Source organism: Microtus pennsylvanicus, chromosome 2 (genome assembly GCF_037038515.1).
Source record: "Microtus pennsylvanicus isolate mMicPen1 chromosome 2, mMicPen1.hap1, whole genome shotgun sequence".
Lineage (NCBI taxonomy): Eukaryota > Metazoa > Chordata > Mammalia > Rodentia > Cricetidae > Microtus > Microtus pennsylvanicus.
Window position 1 is genome coordinate 51,664,086 of NC_134580.1, and position 8,921 is coordinate 51,673,006.

At 41.3% G+C, this 8,921-nt stretch overlaps 1 pseudogene; it reads right to left on the reverse strand.

Annotated features, from left to right (window-relative positions):
• Window positions 1–5,020: 5,020 nt before the first annotated feature.
• On the reverse strand, window positions 5,021–5,711 carry LOC142844813 (phosphatidylinositol N-acetylglucosaminyltransferase subunit P pseudogene; annotated as a pseudogene).
• Between the last annotated feature and the right edge of the window lie 3,210 nt (window positions 5,712–8,921).

Sequence of the window (8,921 nt, forward strand, 5' to 3'; positions counted from 1 at the left end):
TTGGTTAATAAAGGAGCTGCTTTGGCCTATGGCAGATCAGAATGTAGCCAGGTGGAAAATTCGAACAGAGATAGAGAGAAAGAGTAGGTGGAGTCCAGGTTACTCCATGTAGCTAGCAAAGGAAAAATATGCCAGAGCCTTACTGGTAAGACACTGCCTTGTGGCAATACACAGATTAATAGAAATAGGTTAATTTAAGATGTAAGAGCTAGCTAGAAATATGCCTGAGCCATTGGCCAGGCAGTGTTATAATGAATAAATATAGTTTCTGTGTGATTATTCTGGTCTGGGCAGCCAGGAAACAAAAACAGAATCTCTGTTTACAATCCTATCTTGATATTTTCGCTACAAAACACATTGACCTGTTTCTTTTAAATTCAGCCTAATCAAGTTCTCAGGATAGAGGCAGAATGAAGATGGATTGTCAAAATATAACTTGAATGGCCTCTAGGCCAGATCCCAATAGAATCATCTTCCTCTCTGAGACCTCACGAATTGGGCTTTCACTGATGGCATCGCTCTCATTCTTCTTGTCTATCAAATAGCCAGTAAGTTCTGTTTATGGCACTTTAGGGCTTTTCTAGTTTAAAGTTCCAAACTTTTGCATTAGTTTCACAAACTAGCTCCAAATATCTATGAACCACACGGTTAGGTTTATTGTAGCAACAAACCCATTTCCTGGTACTGATTTTCTCTATTAATTGCTTTCTTGTTGTTCTGAACAAATACTTGCAAGAAGCAACTGAAAAAAGGAAGAATGAACTTTGCTTACTGTGCAGAAGGATACTTACAGTCCATTGTGGCAAGGAAAGCATTGCAACAGAAGCAGGAGGCAGCTGGCCACATTGGTTCTGAAGTCAGGAAGCAGAGACAGTGACCAGAAAGTGAGGCCAGATTATTCAACCTCAAGGTCTATCCGCAGTCACCCACTTCCTCCATCAAGGCTCCACTCCTAACAGCTCTAGAGCCTTCCCAAACAACACCACTAGCTGTGACTAAGTGTTTAGACATCTGGTCTTATGGGGAACATTTCACATCTGAACCATAGCATAAAATTACAACGAAGACACTATTTCTTAACATTCCCATCTCTTTTACTTACCAGAGAACAACCACAACTCCATTTGCAACACAAGTGGTTTGGCTTCACAGGGCAAAATTACAAGCCATTGATTAAATTCTTTTATCCTTTTCCACCATGTGTTTTGAAAGCTGTCAAATAACACGATTGTGATGGTTTGGTTAAGGAAGGTCCCAGTAGGCTCATATGTTTGAATGCTTCGTCGCCAGGGATTGATGCTATTTGAGAAAGTGTGTTATTGTAGGGGTGGCCTTGCTGGAGACAGTGTGTCACTGGAGGTGGGATTTGATCTTTCAAAAGCCTATGCCAGGCCCAGTCTCTTGCTTTCTTCTTTGCCTGCAGGTTGGGATGGAGTGCTCAATTACATTTTTAGCGCCACACCTGGCTGCATGTTGTCATGCTCCCTACCAAGATGGACTAAGCCTCTGAAGCTGTAAGCAAGACACCAACTAAATGTTTTCTCTTATAAGAGTTGTCTTGGTCATAGTGTCTCTGCACAGCAGCAGAACAGTGTCTAAGGCAATGAGGAACTTGTGTAGATACACAGAGGGTATGGAATAGGATGTTTACATAGAGGGGGGGATAATCCTGAACAAACGCTCCTTTCCTAGTAAACTTTCTCATGCCAAAATGGTTACGAAAGTGGGATGGATTTCAGGATTCTTAGGAATAGTCTGAGTCAGCACAAAGTGTTCATTTTGGCTAAAGGTCGCCCTCTGTAAATAGTCCTCCCAAGGGGGCTTATATGCTAGTGCCAGGTGTACAAACTCTTGTCTTTGTTAAGTTTGCATGTTTCCACCCAAGTCAAACTGCTTCCCCTTAGGAATGAAGGGGCCAGTTAAGACCATTGGGTAGGCAGAGTTGCAAAACACAGCCATCGCTGCCTCAGCTTGGTCAAGAAATCATCTCTCTTTGGAGCAGCTGCGACCTATCATGAGATTCCCCATAAAGAGGCCCAACCAGATCCTAGACCCAGCTGCTCAACCTTTAACACCGAGGCTTCTCTGGAAATGTCAGATTTCACAAAAGAGGGCTGGTCTCTAAACTGTGGTTTGGCAGAACTCTTCAAAGCCCCCTCCTTACTGTTCTTTCTGAACCTTGTACTCCGGACCACTTAGAGGCTCAGATGAACAGAGGCAGAAAGAAAACAAGAATTTAAATTAACACTCTCTTGATTTTTATTTAATCTAAAAATACCTACTCTCCATTGTGTGTTTGAGGGGGAGTGGACACATACCAAGGACTCACATCTGTGACATCTCCCACCTTTATCTTCTGGTGAGCACTAAGAGCACTAAGATTGTGTTTCTAGGTGGAAGCACACTATACAAACTGATAAAAAAAAAAAACTTGTTTGGAGGGGCCCGAGAGATGGTTCAGCAATTAAAAGCACCTCACCTCCCTGATTCTCTTTCAGAGGATTCAAGTGCAATTCCCAGCATTAACATCAAGTGGCTCACAATTGCAAGTAACTCCAGTTCCAGGTCATCTGATGCCCTCTTCTGGCCTCTGCAGGTACCCATAAACATGTGCTTGGATGCACACACTGCTATATACACATAAACAAATAATAAGATATATCTTAAACACTTGTTTGTACAAAAAAAAGATGTTTTGAAAACTTGATTAGGAAAACTCTGACAATTGGATGCCAAAAGAAACAGCATGAGTGTGGAACAGGGCACGGAGGGAAGGAGGCAGCAGGTGGCATCAATAGTGAGCCCATCTTGTCCTTCTTTCCTTATTCTACCCTCAGGCCCACTTCCCTGTCCTTATCACCCAAATAAACCTCTTATTATTGTGTGATGTGTTTCATAGCTTAGTGGGAAAGACAACCATTTGATTTTGTTCTTAAAAACTTGTGGATTGGGAATTCGAAAAAGGGTTCAAACCAAAAGTACTTGATATTTGATACTTAATGTCTAAGACCTCAGTTGGGAAGATCTGAAGCCTAGAAATGGCATGTCAGGTGGCTACTGGGATCACTTGGAGGTGTTTTCACTTCGGGGATTCATTTCTATGGTTTGAATGTGTTATGTCTCCGTAACAGTGCTTGTGGTGTTTCCATAGTGACAGTGTTAGGATATGGGATATGGGGGTTTGAGAGGCTTTACTTTCATGGTTGAGATTAACAACTTGTAAAAGTCACCCTAAGGAACTAGCCAGATCTAAACACCATGTAAGCAGGGGGTAGAAGACAATGGGCAAGAGGAATGAATCCTCACCTGAATCTGAACCATCCAATACCTTAGATTTCATAGCCTGCAGCGTTGAGAAATGAATTTCTGTTGCTTATAAGATCTTCAGTTGAAGGTATTATGTCATGGCAGTTGAAGTCTTCATAACTGATGCTAGCTGTTGACCGGAAGCTCAGCTAGATGGCTGACTATATACTAGTAGGTAGCCTCTCTTTGTGGTCTTTCTGCTTGGGCTGAAATAGACCTTACAGCTTCAGGACTGCAGAGCGGAGTGCAGACATCTTTATGATATATCCTTACAGGCTATTTCTCATCCATACTTATGGTTGAAGACAGAGCTAAATACTAAGTTAATAGCAGAGGAAAGAGAGACTCCATCACCTAACAGAAGGACTAGTAAGGTGTTGTCCATTACGACAAACTGAACACGAAAGATAGTAGAGGTGACTGCAGCCCCTATTGGAAAACACCATGGGCCACCTCTTTCTGTGTGAAAAGTTTCAGAAGAAATGTTAAAATGCGGGGAAAGTAAAGCTAAGAGATGGCTCAGTTGGTAAATTTCTTGCTGTGTGAGTGTGAGAGTCTTAGCTGGCCCTCCAGAAGTAGGTGTGGTGACATTCAAGAGCACCTTTGGGCATGTACTAGCTAGTGGAGTCTCACCAGTGAGCCTCTGCTTCAATAGGAGAGTCTGTAGCAGAGAAAAATTAGCTAAAATGAAGAAAGAAAGAAAATGGAGAGGACTAGGGGAAGATGCCAATGTGAACTTCCGGCCTTCACATGCTTATATACTGACATACACACATAAGAACATGCATACACACACACAGAAAAGAGGGGGCATTTAGGCAAGATTGGGAAAGCAGAAGCCTTAGTTTATTGTTATCTGGAAATGTTTCTAAAGTTTCAAATATCTTGTGCTGATTGAGCTTCCCCACCCTGAGTTAGACTCTGCTGTGAAATTGCTTTCCCACCAATATACTTTGACAAACCTTGATAATGGTGATGGAACAATTTTCTCTACTCTAAACAGTAACCTATATTTAGTGAGAGTTTTCTGTAATCCAGACAATTCAAGGTACATATATATTTTAAGTATTTTTGAAACAAATCATAAGGTAAAGAATATTGATATATTCCTGTTTGGTAGATTAAGATGTCATGACAGAAGGATTCAGTAAGTTGATTAAAAGAATCCAGGATTTAAGTCAAGTCAAGATTTAAGACAAAATCAGGGGGTTCCGGCTTCCTTAATCATAGTACTATATGACTTTCCCAAAGGTTTGCGCTCATCCTATTATAATTCTTGCCATACTGAACCGTATTACTTTACCTGCTTGTATCTTCAAATTTGAATTCTTTTTCTTCTTTGTTTACTCAATATTTATTTGTTAAATGGATCAGTAATTCCTAAGAGATTTGAGACAATATAGTCTTGTCTCAGCTGAAAGAATTTAAATTAGATGTATTCTCTTTGAAGAATATTTAGTACTGTGGGTTTTTAATTTATTTACCATGTATAGCTATACTTTTAAAACATATTGCCCTTGGAAAGCTGTCGTGCTGATGATTGTGTTCTTAGCAAATTAGAAGTAAAGGGAAGATAGAGAAACAGTGTGATCAAGTAAAGATGGGACTGTAGTTAGTAATCAGAGAAGTGGTTCTCAGCCTTCCTAATGGTGTGACCCTTTAATACAGTTCCTCATGTTGTGGTGACCCCCAACCATACCATTATTTTTTTTTTTTTGTAGTGTAAGTGGCATTTTATTCATTCTGTCAATTGAAAATATTTACAACATCAGCTGAACTCAATCTAAGAAATCAACTTTCATGCCAACATTGGGTTTTAAAAGGACAGTCAATATAATTATGTTCAAAGTTATTCGCCCCAAACTTGTAACTATCTGGCGTTAGGATGTTGCCACACAGCTCAGTTTTGGGTGTTAAGTTCTCTAGCTTCAAGGAAGAACATTCTGTTTACTTCACTAATGGGCACATCTCTTAAGGCTGGGATGGCATCTTCTTGGTAGCTCTTCCACTGTTGGTTTTTAGCATAGTTATCTGTGATGGTGTGAATGGAGTTGAGGGGAGAGGTGCTCATCATGTTAATACCAAATAAGAGGATATAACCAATCACAACAGCAATGAGGAGGTAGACAGGCAATGTGACGGCCCAGTATTGAAGCCAAACTGAGAGCTTAAGAAAAGAACAAAGCCATAAATCGCTCTTTCTGGCAATGGCGACGGTGAATTTTCCACCATTTTCCCTGTGGCTTTAGACAATCTCTCAGCCCCTCCGCACTCAGTCCTCTGCGCAGGCGCCGCCCAGAAAGCCGCAGTGGGGGCGGAAGAAAAAGAAAAAAATTAAAAAAAACCCGAGGAAAAAGCGGGGGCTTAGAGGCGCCCCGCAGTTGGCGCAGGCGCAGTGCGCGGGGGCTAGCCCCATACCATTATTTTTGTTGCTATTTCATAGCTGTAATTTTGCTATTGTTATGAATAGTAATATAAATATCTGATATACAGGAGATCTGCTATGTGACCCCTGTGAAAGGGTCATTTGACTCCCAAAGGAGTTGAAACCTACAATCTGAGAATCTCTGGCTTAGAGGAAGCATAGAAAGAGAAGTAACAAAAGTCAAAGTGTAGTGGCGGGGGTTGTTTCACTGTATATGTATGTTAACCAAGGAGGAAATGTAAGACGAGGATGTTCGTGTTGGCTGTGGAGTACCAAACAGTACTTGATATGAGTTAGCAGTTATAATTAATGTAAACCAGCCTTTCTAAAAGTTTGTTCCCAAAGGAGTGACTATCTGCATGTTCCTGAAGGAGAGGAGGTCAAAGAAGCTATAAACGTAGGAAATTTGTCCAATGCTCCTCCCTGATAAATTTATAATACAGGTAAAAATGAAGTTAAATTCAACCCATGAAATATGTGGTTTAGAAAGCAAGACCGGGAAATGCTAGTTATTAATATCATAGAAAAGGGGTGTTAATATGATCTATGGTGTTTTGTTTTCATGAGAATTAAATGCATACACAACCCATAGCATGGATTCCAGCACAGACTATTCTACTTGTCATGTCTTGTGGAGGAAAATGATAGCAGTTCATGTGAGGAAGCGAATCTACGGTAGAAGTGGAAATCAAGCCACTACTGAGGGAAGGAATAACATTTTTATAAAGATGGGAGAAGGATTCCTGTTCTGGGGGAGAAACCAGAGTTTTACTCCTTTAGGCTGTTATAACGAAACACCACCAAGTGGGTATTTTATAAACAACAGAAATTTCTAACAGTTCTGGGGGCTGAAAAGTTCACAATCAAGGTCCCAGCAGACTTGCGTCTGGTGAGGGTCTGCTTCTGGCTCATAGTTATGTGGATGCTTGTGTGTTATGCATATATACAGTCACATAATGACTGGACCAGACGTTGAACATGAGGTTCAGCTTTGTGGGCACACAGTGTGTGTGTGTGTGTGTGTGTGTGTGTGTGTGTGTGTGTGTGTGTGTGTCGAAGCACACAATTATTCAGAACCGTTGCCCTGAAGCTTCAGTTCAGTGGAGATAAGATGCAGGTAGAATAAAAATATTATTATAGCCAAACTTCCCTCCTATGCTTATAAATATACCTGATCTGGGAATTTAAATACATCCAAACCTCATGAACCCATCACTAGCCTGTTTGTGAACAATGCCTGAGTTTTTCTCTCCTTATTGTTATTGTTATTTTATTTTAAAAGATTTTTTATATAACAACCACAGTTCTCCCTTCCTCCCTTCCTCTCGCTCCTCCCCACCACCTTCCTCCCAACCAACTCCCCCATCTACTCAGAAAGGGTAAGGCTTCCCATGGAGAGTCAACAAAGTCTGGCATATCAAGTTGAGGCAGGAGCAAGGCCCTCTCCCCTGTATTGATGGTGGGCAAGGTATCTCTCCATAGGGAATGGGCTCCAAAAAGCTAGTTAATGCACTAAGGATAAATCCTGTGGCCCCACAGATTATGTTTGGGTATTTTGCCTGCTTGTGTGTCAATATCTCCTGGGTGCAGTGCCAATAGAAGCCAGAAGAGGGCATCAGATCCTCTAGTATGGTGTTATGGACAGTTGCTCATCTCCATGAGGGTCTGAAAGCTGAACTCCAGTCCTCTGGAAGAACAAACATCCTCTTAAGCACTGATTCATCTCTCCAGCTTTTTGCTCAGTTTTCATAAAACTTTAAAGAAAGATTTACCACCACCGTCCCAAAGAAACGGAACATTTATTTCAGGTTTACCTTATTTGCCAGAAAACTCTCGTTTTTGTGATTATTGACCATGTAGATTGTAGAGAGCTTCAGAGTTTGTCATCTCACTTGAGGATAGTTCCTACAAATACATTTAATGTCTCTACAGGAGTAATATAACTGTACAGTTAAGAAGCCAGGCTGGGGAAGTGGCTCAATGATGGACATGCTTGCCTTGCAAATGTGATGACTGCGATTCTGATCACCAGAATCCATGTAAATGCAAAGTAGGGAAGGCAGCCAGCCTACAATTTCAGCTTGGAAGGTGGAGATGGGATCCCAGAGCATGCTGGTTAGGAAGTCTGCCCCTAACAGGGAATTGTGGGTATGACTGAGAGACTCCCTTTCACTGAACATGGTGGGAGAGATTTAAGGATGATTCTTGGTATCAACCTAGGATCTTCACATGAACATGCTCTCATGTGCACAGGCATCCCCACACGTTCCCACACATCTAAACATGCATATCATATATACACACACACAGAGAGAAAGAGAGATAGGAAAAGGGGGGATAAAGGCCTTCACTTTCAGCTGCAAAAGGTCTGCCAGCATAGCAAGTGCTTATAGTCCCTGGCTAAGTAATACAATGAGTATGTTAAGTGAATTATTACATGAGTGGTCAATGGAGGCCCATTGACCTCCCAGGGTTTGGACATATGCCATACCCAGTGTGAGAACTGTGGGAGGATAGCCATGGATAATCTTCACTGAATCAGCTATCCACAATGCAAGTAAGATCTGTACCAAATTCTTCAACATATTCCTTGCAGTAACCTTGGGTACCAACATCCATCAGAGTATCTAATGACTCAAAAGCTTAATTACAATCTGACACTGATGTACTAAAAGAAAATACTGTCCAGAAATGCAGAACAATTGTTCAAAGGAGTATAAAGAAGTCTGAGGACATAAAATTTTATGAAATAAATATGGCTGTGAAATCTGGGAAGGGTTAAACACGTGACTCAGTCTCTTTTCTCCCCATGAAAGAGAAGTAAATTTTTTAAATAGCTCTTCTTCCCCAGCTTGGCAAAGCTCTGGCTTTGGAAGATGTCTCTAATTGCTCAGACGCATAACCTGCCCTCCTTGAGAATCCTGGCAAGTGAATTAGTATTTTAGTTTTGCATTGCAGCCATCTGTCTCTTCCTTCCCACTCCCCAACAACCCACATCTGTCTCACCTCAGACACTGGGAGTGCTTTTCCTTTTTAAAATTGAAGGTATTTTAGAGCGAGTGCACAAGGGATAGGCCAAAGTCTTTAGGCCACTCTTATTTGTTTTTGCAATAGAACAATGCTATCAATAGCTGTTGGCATGAGAGATGCAGAGAGTTAAAGATGTACATCTTCAACTGGGGAGAGAGTT